Source organism: Pipistrellus kuhlii, unplaced genomic scaffold (genome assembly GCF_014108245.1).
Source record: "Pipistrellus kuhlii isolate mPipKuh1 unplaced genomic scaffold, mPipKuh1.p scaffold_m20_p_3, whole genome shotgun sequence".
Lineage (NCBI taxonomy): Eukaryota > Metazoa > Chordata > Mammalia > Chiroptera > Vespertilionidae > Pipistrellus > Pipistrellus kuhlii.
The window spans coordinates 127,404,765-127,419,608 of record NW_023425529.1 but is presented as its reverse complement, the minus strand read 5'-3'; the positions used below and the strand labels follow the sequence as shown (position 1 = coordinate 127,419,608).

At 34.5% G+C, this 14,844-nt stretch overlaps 1 non-coding gene across 1 annotated transcript; it reads right to left on the bottom strand.

The window, feature by feature from the left end:
• Positions 1–4,386: 4,386 nt before the first annotated feature.
• Positions 4,387–4,517, bottom strand: LOC118731044. The gene has a single exon (XR_004991746.1). It is a non-coding gene; the product is annotated as a small nucleolar RNA SNORA65 (small nucleolar RNA).
• Between the last annotated feature and the right edge of the window lie 10,327 nt (positions 4,518–14,844).

Below are 14,844 nucleotides of genomic sequence, written 5' to 3'. Positions count from 1 at the left end.
TGTACTAAATAAGAACAGGGCAAGTAAGAGAGACTTCACATGCTTACATCATCTTAAGGAAATCCTGTGTTTGAAAAAAAAACAAAAACAAGCATGTAAACAAAAATAATTTGTGAAACCAGATGTATCTTCAATTCTATGGCACACAATCATCTGTTTACTATAAAAATCAGGCATTGATCTTAGTTAATAATTCTTGCAAAAAAGCCAAACTTTATCAACTGGCTAGATCCAGTTGCTAAACTCAGCCATTATAAAATAGATTTTTATTGATTATATTATGTTAAAAACAAAGATAATAACCACTAGAAACTTACTGCTTTCTAAAATTTATAATACATTGGTGGACAAAAGTAGGTTTACAGTTGTGACACAAATAAAAAATTCAATAATTAATAAATAATACAAGAAAATACTCTGTTTTTGCGTACTCACAATAGTAAACCCACTTTTGCCAACCCCTGGATATTCTAATATTATTTGTCTTGAAGTTATGTCTATTCTAGCTACTGTGCCATTTTCCTTAACTCCAGCTGATGTTAGATATGTTGCTCCGAAAAGGCTTGTGTGATATTTACACCATGACAATGAAAAAGAGTGTCTTTCTTCAGTAATCTTTTCTGTCACCTCATTTGCAAGCAAACATCTTAGCAAATTTGTTGGTTTCTTTGTTTTGTTTTGCTTTGTTTTGAGACTAGAGGCTCGGAGCATGAATTTGTGCACAGGTGGGGCTGGGCCAGTTTGCAGTGGGGGAGGGGAGGGTCCACAGGTGGTTGGCCAAATGGCCCTGCCCCTGATCAAGGTGAGGGGGGCCAATCTAAGGCAGGGCTGGCTAGAGGAAGGAGCTGCGAGATTGGCCAATCACAGTATCCCCACTGAGCCAGCCGGTTGGCCAGGCACAGTGCACATCATAGTGACTGGTCATTTTAGTCATTCCTGTCGTTCTGGTCCTTTTGGCTTTTATATATAGAGATTTTTTTTTTTTTTTTACTCTTCTCCTAGTGGAAAAATGCCTCATGATAGTAAAATAGATTCTTAGGCTGAGCATGTTGTCCTATTATTTTCTTTAAAGTATAAATGTTATTTTTTTCCCCCTAGCTACAGTAAATTTTGACCTGTTCCATGGGTAGACAGGCTTGATGTCTCCCTTCTATCAGCTTTAAGATTGGTGTGTTGTTGTTTTTTTCATAGAAACTGAGGCTCAGTTAGAGCTCTATGTAATTCTACCATGACATGAGTCATGAAAGAGGTTAGATACTTCTCATGTATCTCCTTGACTTCAAACATTCTTTTGACTGCATGCATGGTGAGTGTCCACAGAGAAGCACATATGCATGAGTGCAAACTGCCTTGTGTCTGCAGCTCCCTGGGTTTCTATAAACACATATAGCATTTACTCAGCCTTTAGGAATTTGTTATACAATTTAGATTAATTCTTATAACATTACCTATTTTCATGGCATCCACACACATCTCATCTCTCTTGGGTCTACTTCTGTATGTCAGTGTTTACTTACATCCCCTTGGCCCTTTATATAAACTCGTGTTTCCTGAGATATGAAGCTATTTATCTGTGCAGTGACCTCAACACTCCATTGGATTAAAAAGTTGTGATTTTGTAATTGATGCATTTTCTTTTTTCTTCTTGTGGGAATGAGATCCATGCTCTTTACAGCTTTATACATTGTGGGCAGAATCTGACAAGATATATATATATATATATATATATATATATATATATATATATATATATATATATTTTTTTAAAATCCTGTTAAACTTTTTTTTAAGATAAACTAAAAAAGTTTTGTATGAGAAAGGGACTAAAGAATACAGCAAGTAATTTGGCATACTTGACTCAGAAAAACAAAAGTTAAGGAGAACTTATCATTCTTAGACACCAGTTTGGAACCCTTGGAGATAGCCCCACCCACTCCCCTCCATACACACACACACACACACACACACACACACACACATATCAACATTAAAAAAAATGGCTTATCAAATTTTAGTGAATAATCTTATAAACAACTTTCTGTTTCTACTCCATAACTTCCAGTGATATATTAATGCCTTTTAAAATATATGTCTAGCATGTTATTTTAGGTCAGGCTGCTATAACTGAATGTCATAGACCGGGTGGCTAAGTTCTAAAGGCTGGACATCTGAGATCCAGGGGCCAACATGGTTGAATTCTGGTGAGGGTCCTCTTCTGTGTTGCCGACTGATGACTTCTTGTTGTATCCTTAGATTTCAGAAAATAAAAGCAAGCTTTCTCATGGCTTCTATAATGGCACTAATCACATTCATGTATTTTGAAGTATTAAGCCGCTGAGTTTTTAAAAAATATATATATGAATGAACCAGTGTAACCTTACTAATATAGAAATTAATAGCAACTTTGAGGTGCCTCCTTGGACAATTAGTGCCACTGATGTAGCATTCTGGAGGGAGAGAGAGGGCCAGGAAACAGTTATTTCTGGGTGGAAGGGAGGAGATGCTTCCTATGCTTTTGCAAATTTTGGTGAAACTGCCTCCTTTGATGACTGTCAAGACCAATGATGTTTACTGAGGCTGCATTTCCAGAAATGTGTGGAAGGATTAGTGTGCTAATGTATTTGGTTATTATTGGATACTTTATGCACAAAGTATTACAATAAGTCAGCTCAGAAAAAAAAATCTTGATTTTAAATGCAGAGAATGAAAAAATAGAATTTAAATATGAATGATATTTCATTTTGAAAATTTTGACTGGTTCTGACCCCAAAGAGGAAATAATAATAACCACATAGCAACAACATTGAAAACAGGGTTTGAAAAAAAAAAAAAACTTTTAAAATTTCCCTATTGGAAAAAGTAAAGCAGCCTGTATAAAACTTCAGGTTAAGAATATGGCTTGCAGATGGCTTCAAAAAATGTCATTAAATTGAGAAAAACATATTGGGGAGGAGAAAAAAAAATGTATAGAAGTCTGACACCTATACTCAGATACAAATTTGTATATGGTTACTTGGTTTAAAAAATTTATAATAAAAAAAGCATATTAGAAACCTTCTAAGTTTATAATATATCTTTGTCTTGTATGTGAATATGATATATTGATATAAATGTAAATACCTTACATAAGATGCATATATTAGCATATATGATATATACTAATGGCTCGGTGCATGGAATTTGTGCAAGTGAGAGGGGTTGTTCCTCAGCCCAGCCTGCACCCTCTCTAATCTGGGACCCCTTGAAGGATGTCCCACTGCCAGTTTATAGGGATCAGGCCTAAAACGGCAGTCAGACATCCCTCTCGCGACCCAGGACTGCTGGCTCCTAACTGTTCATCTGTCTGCCTGCCAGCCTGCTCGCCACCAAATGCCCCCCCATTCTAGCCTGCTCAACCCCACTGCCTCCCCTGCTGGCCTGCTAACCCCCACTTACCCTCTCCACTGGCCTACTTGCCTCCAACTGCCACCTTGCAGGCTTCTCACTCCAAATGCCCCCTCTTGCTGTTCTGATCACCTCCAACCCCCACTGATGGCCTGCTCACCCCTAACTGGCTCCCTGATGGTCTGCTTAGCCCCAATGGGTCCACCCTCTACCAGCCTGATCACCCACAACTGCCATCCCATCCTGACTTGATCACCCACAACTGCCCTCCCCTCTTAGCCTCTAACTGCCTCTATCTCAGCCCCTCCACCATGGCTTTGTCCAAAAGAATGTATGGAAGGTCTCCTGGAAGGTCTCCCAGTCTAATTAGCATATTACCCTTTTATTAGTATAGAGAGAGGCCTGGTGCACAGGTGGGGCCAGCTTGTTTGCCCTGAAGAGGGTCCTGGTGGGGTGCCTGGCCAGCTTGGGTTAGGGGCTGACAGTTGTTTGCAGGCTGGCCACAGTCCCTTCAGGGAGGAGGGGGTCGTTTGTTTGTAGGGCATTTATCCTGACTCCTATTATTTAATTAAAACATGTTCCTATGCAGTTCTGAACTAGCCAGACATACCACTGCACCACTGTTGATATCATCTATGATGTCATGAGGGTGGCAGCTATCAACAGACCGGGCAGTCTCCCAGATCTCTTTAATGGTTCTAGAGCTTAGCTGCTCCTAATTCTACATTCTCATGAGTATGAGGGGTACTCAGCATTACAAAATTATAGAAGGGGTACACATATGTCAAAAGTTTGGGAAACACTGTTCTAGAGAGTTCTCTAGCTAAAGATCACTGCCACATCTGTTGGACAAATCTGACAATCTTATCAAAAGTCATATTTCTACTGTGATTAACTGCAGAAAACACACACACACACACACACACACACAAACACAGCAAAAGCTCTGTCATAACCCAAAGCAAGAGCAGACTACATAACATCCTCCCTTAGTCATTTCCTGGTTGTTCCCAGGTGTTCAGCACAGAGTCATCCATATGAAGAATAAGAATATGTTTCTTAAACTGGGGCTTAGTTTCAGCCCACCACTGGATTGCACCACCAACAGAGAAGTGGTCAGATGCAGTGACGGGTGGCTAACCTCTGTCAATTCTTCAATCACATTTCATCTTGTCCTTCTCTACCCAGCACTGGTTCCTGTGGTGGTTCTGCTCATGACTTTCTGCTAGATAAGCAGTGACTCCTGTAGTTGTCTGTCTGTCTCTCTCTCTAATCTTTGAGACATTGGTTTGTCTTGTATCCTCGTGTCTCTATGGATTCAAGAAGAGTTGCTGATTTTTAGTGTGTTTAGCTTTTCACTTTTTGTTAGGATGGAGTGGCAACTTCTAAGCCTCTTAGTACAGAACCAGAAACTGCCCAGTTAATTTTTCAGATTTTATGTGCTTTCCATTCCAGTTATTTCTCTAGCACAATAAACCAGCAGCTTAAATACCTTTATCCCAATAAGCTTGTATTAAATTTTGTTTTACTCATTACAAATTATTATATTTTTGTCATATTTACTCACCAAAATGCATCTTTAACCAGTCTGAATTGGATTTCTAAAAATTTGCAAATATGCTTCTGTGGGTTATTTACAGAGTAGAAAATTGTCTATTGGCAGTAGTTCAAATCTTAACTAGCACTGAGATAATTTTCAGAACCTGAAAATTCTACTTTATAAATCTGTATAAAGCAAAAAAGAAAATGAACAACTATTATGCTTAATAAGGGTGCAAATTTCACACCGAGAGCTGTAGAGCCCAAATAATGTCTTATTCATGAGATTATGATATTTAATCTTAAGAATAAAGTAGACTAAAATGTCTTCAAGCATAGAGTTCTTGCTGGAAGGCAGTCATGCAAATTTCTCATTTATTATACCACATTTAGGGACAAATTTCATAGCAGAGGATACTTAAGACCAAAGTCCCCTAGTCAGTAAGTGATATACTGATAAGATTCAAATTGACTAAAAGCACCGAATCAGTCTTAAAATGGATGCCAAGCTTGAATGTAACATCAAAGGCTCCCAAGTGATAAAAGATGTCAAGAAATAAAAGATAGGGAATAACTTTTCTTTAAAGGACAAGTTAAAATAATTACCTCAAGACCACATTTTAAGCTACAGAACTAAAACTGAATTCCAGACCTTTTTATTGGTTCTCTACTTTAAGCACTACGTTAAAAGCTTTAAAGAAAACATCTAATTTGTATTTTGGAGTCTATATTATCTCTGCTACTTGCTATTTCTCAACAGTAAAAATAGAGAGCATTACTTTTTTTTCAAGTCAATTTTATGTTCTCCTCTTCATTTATTGTCCTGAATTTGTTTTTCTAGATATTTTCTGAATGATAGAAAATTACTTTTACTAATCTGTTTAAATATTTGTTCTTCAGTATTCCCTGGAGTTTTTTTGGATATAATTTAAAAATGTATTTGTATGCATTTTTAAAATAATATATAAATGATGGTCTGAGATACCTGATTGTACTCTTTCAACATAATCAGTGAAGTTGAAAATCATGCAGAATAATTCACTAAAATGACAGGGACTGAGATTTAGTGGATTTTGTAGATGAATAAGCAAGCAAATACATGAACAATAGTAAGAAAAGGAAAGTTCAGCATAAATTGTTTTTTTCTTTTATTTTGACAATTATAGTTTAAATTATTTGTGATGTGCTTCACAATACATTAATGAATAGGCTCGAGTATCCTATAAACTAGAATTTTGTGGTTTAGACAACTAAAATTCTGTGCTAATCTTGTCTCAGAGTGTATTGAGATGCTAGGGCTTTGTGAGAAATTAGTTAAGAAAAAAGTAAAGTTGTTATATAGGTTGGCTTCCTTAAATAGAATTTATTTTAAAGTGTGACGTATTCCTCTGGCATATCTGATTTCTTTAACATTTATGTGTCCCAGAAAAGTCTAATAAGTTCTCTGAACTGCTATTTGATGTCCTTTGCTATATTTCTCTGACAACTTTGCATGATAGAGCTACTTAAAGTTATCTTAAAAGTTGTCACAGGTCTTAAAATAAAAATTAAAGCATTGACATTGTCAGTTTAAAGTTCATTTTGTGTAAAGAAGTACTTAGAAATGAATTGTAATTTAAAATAACACTTCTCTATTATTTTAAGCTCTTAGTTAAGCTCATTCTGGTGGTATGACCTTAGGACACTTGGTTTACAAGTTTTGCAAGAAAACTCAGATATATCAAAATTGCCTTCTCATTTTTCTAATGGTAAATATGTATATGTTTCAAAATATACAAAGTGCAATATTTTGATTCCTCACTAAAGTAAAATTTTAATAAAATAATAACCTGGCCAATTTTTAAATTAGTGGTGGAAGACATACAAATTGTTAATTATCTATTTTTCTTTGTTTATGCATGTTAGAATATTTACCCAGTGTTGCTCACTGAGAATGATGGAAGTTATTTGTAGTTATGACATAACATTTTATGTGATGAGCTAGAATCATTGATTGGCTGCCTTCTGCATGCCCCTCACTGGTAATGAGCCTGCAACTCAGGCCTGTGCCCTTGACTGGAATCAAGCCTGGGACCCTTCAATCCACAGGCCAATGCTCTATCCACTGAGCAAAATTGACTAGGAGAGGAAGCAAAAGTTTCTGACCATAAAGTGTTATATATAAAGCATAGTAGAACTGTGAAGCTAACATTTAAATTGAGCATATAAAAAATAACACATTTAATTGCATTTAGTCATTTTTTCAGATATACTTATGGAATTAGATATACCATATATATTCTCTGAATTCTCAGTGTATTAAATTCTGTAACATTAAAATAGTCTCTGTAATACCTATTTCTAGCTAAGAATATGTGTTTTGGGGTATCCTTTTGAGGTTCGTGGAAATGATTGTGCAAGCTCAAAAACTTAAAATTTTCATTGCAAACCTATTGAAGACTGTTCATGCAGCCTGTCAGTGATTATTTAGAAATATCTTTCTAGCTATTGTGGAGGTTTTGTCCAGCATTAAAACTGAGTAAAAATAAATAACATAGATGGCATGTGACTCATTTATCTACAGACAGGAGATACTACCAGCGAAAATAAATACAAAGTGTCTAGTTCAATATTATCGTGAGCATGGTAACAGATAGCAAAGTAAAGAGTATTTGCTAAAATGTATTTTTTTATCTATGAAATGCTATTGATAGTATTTTACTGGTAAATGATTGTTTTTGTAGACACACTTGCAATCTATTAATTTATGATACTTTGGTCCACAGCAAATGTCACTTAAGTAGTTAACTTCTTGTGGTAAAAAGGAAATGGAGGTGTTTCAAAATATGAGTGCTCTCTGCCATGAGGGCTGATTTAGAATCTTATTAAAACTTCACTAACTGTTCTTTACCAGGAGACATGAGTCCCATGTAGAAAGAAAGAAGCTACTGAGATGTGCCTGACCTCTCTGCTTTGCCTGTGTCTACTTGTTGAAACTTTGAAAGAAAGTATCAGTAACATTTAACTTCGGTAATTAAGATTGCTCATTCCTGTAGACTTGATTTGGCAAACAAGTCTTTCAGCTGGTTTTAGCTCAACATGCACATACACACTAACACATATATAAAACTGTAAATTTCATTTTCATTCAGTCAACGTCTTAAATTTGCTTTTGAGTTTGTTTTATATTTAATAACAAATTTAAGCTACATGTGTAAATGATAGGGAACCAAGACTTCTACATGCACAAGTTGATGAATTTTGACATGTGTTCAAAGGTAGAGCAAGACGAAGAATGTTCCATTACCACAGAAAGTTCCTTTTTTTTCCTTTTCCCAGCTAACATTATCCATTCCCCAACCAATGACAACTGCTATTCTTACTTTAATCACCACACAGTAGTTTTGCCTCTTTATACTACCGAATGTTGAGCTTTTTTGTCACAGGTAAATTACCAGAGGATTATTTTTATCTCACGGAGGCCTGGTTTCTGGTTTTGTAAAGGAGGCTTGTTGAGATCTGCCCTTTGTCCTACAGCAAAAATTTTAGTCTGCAGCTTAATCCTAGTAAATGTCAATCTTGCATTGAAGTGAAATGCCAGAGTGTTTTTTTTTAATTCATTTTTGATGGGATTCAAACTTCTTTTTTTATTTTTCTTTCTTTTTCCAAGCAGAGGTGGTAGCTAAAAAAAATAATAATAATAATAAAAAATTACTGCTCAGATGCTAATTTCTTCTAAACTCCTAGTACTTTTGTCACTTGCATGGACAGTTAAATAGGACAACATAGATTTGAGGCACACTTTTTTTTTTCTTTTTTTTTTCTTTCTTTCTTTCTTTTTTTTTTTTTTTTGAGAATCTACTCTTTGTGGCTCCCTTAATTTTAGAATTTCCTCTTCAATTTCCAGTACCTCTGCCAACCTCAAACTTTGTTCATTTTTCCTGCATCTTAGTGAGACAGTCATGTTCTGTTTTTCATTTTATTCCACCATATGACTCTAAAAAGTATTCTTTGTGGGGGGTGGATAGCTAAATCTAACACAACTCTTTTGCTTATCTTCTTCTAAGGATAGTGTCCCTTTAAATTTTACCTATGTAAAGTTGTTCTTAAAATTTTGCTTTTTTATATTTTATCTAGAGTCAATAATTTTTTTTTTGCTACTGCTAAAGGTATAGCCAATACAAGTTACCAGAACCAGAACTCCAAATAATGTTTCTTAAATTAGAATTCAAGTAAAATGCTGATTCAAAATATAAAACTACTAGAGGCCCAATGCACGAAATCACACGAGACCCAGACCAGGTGTGCTGGGGACTCAGCATCAAGTGTCCAACCACTCATGCATGCCTTGTTGCACATGCTGCCCACCCACCTTGAAGACAGTTGTGGACGGAGATAAGAATAGTTTCCTGCCCTAACCTTTCCTTCTCAGGAGCACTTACATTAACCTTCGTTGAAGATGAGAATTGAACGAAGCAACATTGACTTGTTCTCATGAAGAAATCATATGACATTCAGCAGGTGCTTTTTGGCATTTGGTCATGATGGTGTGATGGCGTCACAGACACGGGTTTGTTTGTTTTGTAATAATAGAGATATAGTACATCGTTATACCACATAGCTCTTTTAGATTTACGAATCTCAGGTTAATCACTATTAAGTTATTCATTTCTTCTATGAATTCCCCCTTTAAAAAATGTTAGTTATGTACGCTATGCTGAAAGGTTTTATAATTTTCTTAAAATGTAATATATGCATACATACTTGTGAGGAAGGTAATAATAATAATACACAGTTTGTGGCTATATAAAACATAAGAACTGTTGCATTAATTTTGGAAGTGATACTAAACAAGATGTCAAGATACTAAGCATTCTGTGAGGACTATATTTTTTAAATTACCTCTCAAATATCATTTATAAATATGACTTTCTGCTCAGTTTAGGGTATTTAAATTCTTATACTGCTTATCTTCATCTTTTCTTTTGCCTGTATTTTTTCAAAAAATGCTATATTATTGCAAGAACTAAGAGCATCCATAGACAATTAATTATTTCATTTTCATCAAGTGTATGCAAATTTAATTTTCTTTGCTATTCCAAATGGAAAATTCTATTAACAGCAGGACATTTTAATTAGTGAGAGCTAGCAAAGATTTAATTCTCAGAAAATGTTGTAAATACTAATAGATAGTAGTAAAGAAATAGTAAAAAATATATATTGAAATTATTACAGATAAAACTAAACTCATGGTTTTAAAAAATATTTGGAGAGATACTGACAAGAACTTTTACTTACAATTTCCACATTAGAAACAACAGGAAACATGATGAGAGAACATCAACATTGCAGGGATGATCTTTTTTCTCTGTCCAAGATGGAGAAAAAGAGACAAAGTTGCTCTTCCACATACTAGAAAAAGAACAAATAAAAAAAGCGAAATATATGAAGCAAGTTCAAGGCATTGGGCATCAAGCAATGCAGTAAAGTAATCCCTCAAAACAGAAAATCACAAAAGTAGTTCTAAACTTATCTCCCCTTTATGTATGGTGAGAGATTACAGGATGTGACACAAAGCTTGCCGGCCCCCATGAGTTGAGGATATGAAGCTGTGCTTCTAGGAAAGCAAAGAACATGAAGATATCCAGAAACCAACAAAGTATAATTGACAGTGTACAGTATACTACCCAAAACTATCAGACTTATTATAAAACAGAGTTTAAAAAAAATCAATGAATGAGAACTACCAAAAATGAAACACGATAGAATCAGTGGACGAGGACATTAAACTATCAATAGTTACTGTAACTATGTTCTTTATATGCAGTAAACTTGAGTAAAGCTTGGAAAGTTAAGTCAAGTCATGACAGAAAAATAAAGAACATAACATTCATATATACTAATAAAAGAGAATATGCAAATTGACCATACATCCATGACCCCACCTGCCAATCAGGAGTTTATGCAAATCAACCCAGCAAAGATGGTGGGTTAATTTGCATATGCAGGTCTGAAGCGGTCAGGTGGGGGACATAGGGAGCTACAGGAGCAGTGTTCTGGCTGGGAGTGAGGACTTGCAGGCTCCTGGGTGGCTGGGAGCAAAGCCAAGGGAAGGAAGGCCTATTCTTATACAAATCTTCATGCAACAGGCCTCTAGTAAATCTATAAAAGCAAAATATAGGGTCAGAGAAAAATGCAATGTATGAAAATAATAGCAGATTACATGTTTAAAATTAAAGTTTGAAAACCTAGTAATAGGAAATATTCATATTTTACCTTATTTATACAACACATATAAATGATGTCTTAGGGACCATTCATGATTCTGAAAGTTTATAATTTTGCATACAAAATCATGGATATCTTTTAAGAGTACTGTTTTACAAGATTAGGGGAAATTCGTTTCCAAGCCAAAGGTACAAAATCTTCACATTTAACAAGCACTTATATCTTATAACAAGCAATATTAAATTTTATAAGTTATGTTACTTTATTAAAATGTATAGCCTTATACATGAGCTGCATTAAGCATTCCAGAAAACAAATTCAGATTAATGCAATAGCAAAAAAACCCGGCAGTTGGTAGAATATTTCAGATAAGCAATAATCAGCCCAAAAGGAGACATTACCTGAGTTTTATTTAAAAAGGATATTTTGCATATTGTTAAAATTATATTCAGCTCCCATTAGTATTAAAAATTTGGCAAAATGTTAAATGTGTGTTTATTGTGAAATGCCCCTGCTGAATGTTGTTCATAAGAATAATGGCAATCAAAAATATGCCAGTGTCATTCAGCAATGTCATTTCTTATGCATACACAGATATAAATGTATACATGAGGATATACCTATGTATACACTATAGATATAAATGTACACATATATACATGCATATATACAGACATGTACACACATATAATGTGTGTGTATTATACACAGAGACAAACAGGCTTTCATATACTGAATGATTAATGTGTAATTAAAGTCAGGTTTCTTAATAAATGCAATGTGAGTCTCTAAGATCTGTTTGCAGTAATTTATTAAAACCTATCTTGAGAGTACCCTTGTGGAACAGAAATGAAAGATGTGGAAGATGCTATTGCTCCAACAGAAATATTTCTAATGAATGACCTTTCAAAATTTTTCTAAAAGCAATTGTCCTGAGACAAGGGGGAGGGTTCTTTTGGCCTCTGAATTGTCTCCACCTTTGAATGCATGCTGTCCTCATGGAGGGGACCCAACATTGGATAAGAAACATTTTAGGTAAAGAAAGGTTTCTGAGTGGGAAATAGCTAATTCTGAAGGCTGGAAAAATGAATATCTCCTTCCAGAAAGAATATCTGTGCAATGCACCGCTTCATCCACTGCAATGATTAATTTCTAATGATTACTCACAGGGAAAACAATTTTTCTCATCCTTGTATTTTCTTTCATGTACACATACAATCTACATATACACATTATATATTCATACATATGTGTACATATATACTAAAATACATATATGATCACATAAACACACACACACACACACACACACACACACATATATATATATATATATATATATATATATATATATATATATATTTCATAAGGATAATTCCATAAACATTGGGATATTAATATCTGTTTTCCTACATATTGTAAGATTAATCAGCTTATTTAACTGAATATTAGAACTTCAGCCTTTAAAAATAAACTAGTGGCCCGGTGCATCAATTTGTACACATTGAACAAAAATTAATTAGAAGAAATATTTTAATATCATTATTCACTCTGTCTCTATAATGGAAGTGTCTTTCAAATTTACAATCAACAATTACAGGTCAAAACACACATGTGCAATTGGTGCCAGTGAGAGCTTTGTATGTACTGTGCATGCATGAGTCAACGTAGTTTTATATATATATATATATATATATATATATATATATATATATATGTAATAAACTTGCTTAATTAGACCTGCTTTCTGATTTTGCTAAACTTTTCCAGCCCAATAAGCACCCCAACTCCTCTTTCAGAAACACAGCAGTAAATATCAACACTAAGCAGATTATTATTTTAGATCACACAGGGATAACAAAGGGTACAATATTTAATTGCAGCAGTGTTTGACTATATTCTGTGCAATGAGAAAACCTGAAGTAATTTTCCAGGTCCACCCTTTTCTTCTTTTTAGTCAGTCAAGTTTCTAAGCTTTCTAAATTTTTGTTCTCTGACTAATGAAAAGAAAATAGGATTTCACCGAGTCTCCTATTTATCTACTCCAGGACTTCTGTGAGGATCAAATGAGATGAGGAACAAGAAAAAGCGTCACAGACATTTGGTTAAAGTGTAAAATGTTTGAACCTGACTATAAAGCAAGTTGTGTTCTTGGGCTGAGGAAACTCTAAGGAGGCTAGTCATTAGAAAGAGGAATACAGGTATTGCTACATGACATAACCCAGTACCCACAGCCACTGTTTCCAGGCTTGGCTGGGCTGTGAGCTGCATTTTGTGCCATGGGGTCTTGGGAGTGTCAGTTGCAATTTAGTGGGGTGTCGCTATAGAGTGGTGGCAGGGCCTATGTCCCACTTGGTGGAAGCTGAGTGTTACTTTGTTGGCACCAAGCCCACAGTGCCATTTCTCTGTAAATGGCCAGTGTGCATCACAGCAGCTCCTGCATTGAGCATCTTCCCCTGGTGGTCAGTGCATGTCATAGTGACCAGTCAGATGGTCAGATACTTAGCTTATTAGCCTTTTATATCTAGAAGTGCTAGACAGGATCTTATATAGAAAGATTCTCAAATATTTTTTTAAATAGCATTTGAAAGTCAGCTTGTATTTAAGAAATGAGAAAATATTGAAGCTGTCTTATAAAAATGCATCTAGCTCAAAATTGGTTTTATACACATACACATATATATACATACATACACACACACACATACACACACATATATATATATATTTTCTTAAATAAATTGAAATATATGTTTAGCTTTAGGTTATATCTAACATATTGTACAAATATCTGTTTTCAGTGAATATATTTTATTCTATATAAAATGTGTGGTGGGCTTTTTATGAAAAGTATTTCCTTTTTTATATTCTTATTTAAATGCAATAAGCATAATTATTATATTTTCCTCTTTTAAATAAAAACCAGTTACATTGTTTGCTATTTTTATTGTCACTTTGAGTTTATGAAAAGGTAAAGTCCTTTAAAAGAGTTAAATTCCAATTAGTTACCTAAGAATCTGTCTTTTCAAAATAATACATTTTTTTCTAAAGAACTTAGTCTATTTATTTTTTTTAATTTCTTAGAAATAGTAGCTAATACTACATGTTTTTGGAAGGTACCGTATTTTTCGGACCATAAGATGCACTTTTTCCCCCCCAGAAGTGGGGGGGGGAGGGAAAGTCCCTGTGTCTTATGGTCCAAATATAGCCTACACATATACTTAAAAAAAAAAAAATTTTGCCCGGCTCTGTGTGGTCTCTGTGTGCTTGCCCGGCTCTAAAATGGTTCTAAATGCTGCTGTTTACTTTACAGGGTTGATTACATGTGTTTATGACTGTGATGTTGGGTTTTAATGCACATAAAATATTTTAGGACACTATTTGTTTCAGAATCTTTTTTTCTTCATTTCCCTTCTCTAAAAACTGGTGCGTCTTATGGTCCGGAGCGTCTTATGGTCCGAAAAATATGGTATATAAATAAAATATATTGATCATCTAAGACCAAGAGGTTGACTATATAGTTTTCAGACGAAATTAATCATGTGATTAATATTTAAAAACATTATAAACACAAAATCTTTCTATCTCAAAAGGTTTGCTTAGTTTTCTTCTATTTAAATCCTTGTCAGTGAAACTTTATACATGTTGTTTGTCTGTTTTCTCAGCAAGTATGTATTTAATTTTTATTAGTATAATTTAGTTATTTTAAGTTAG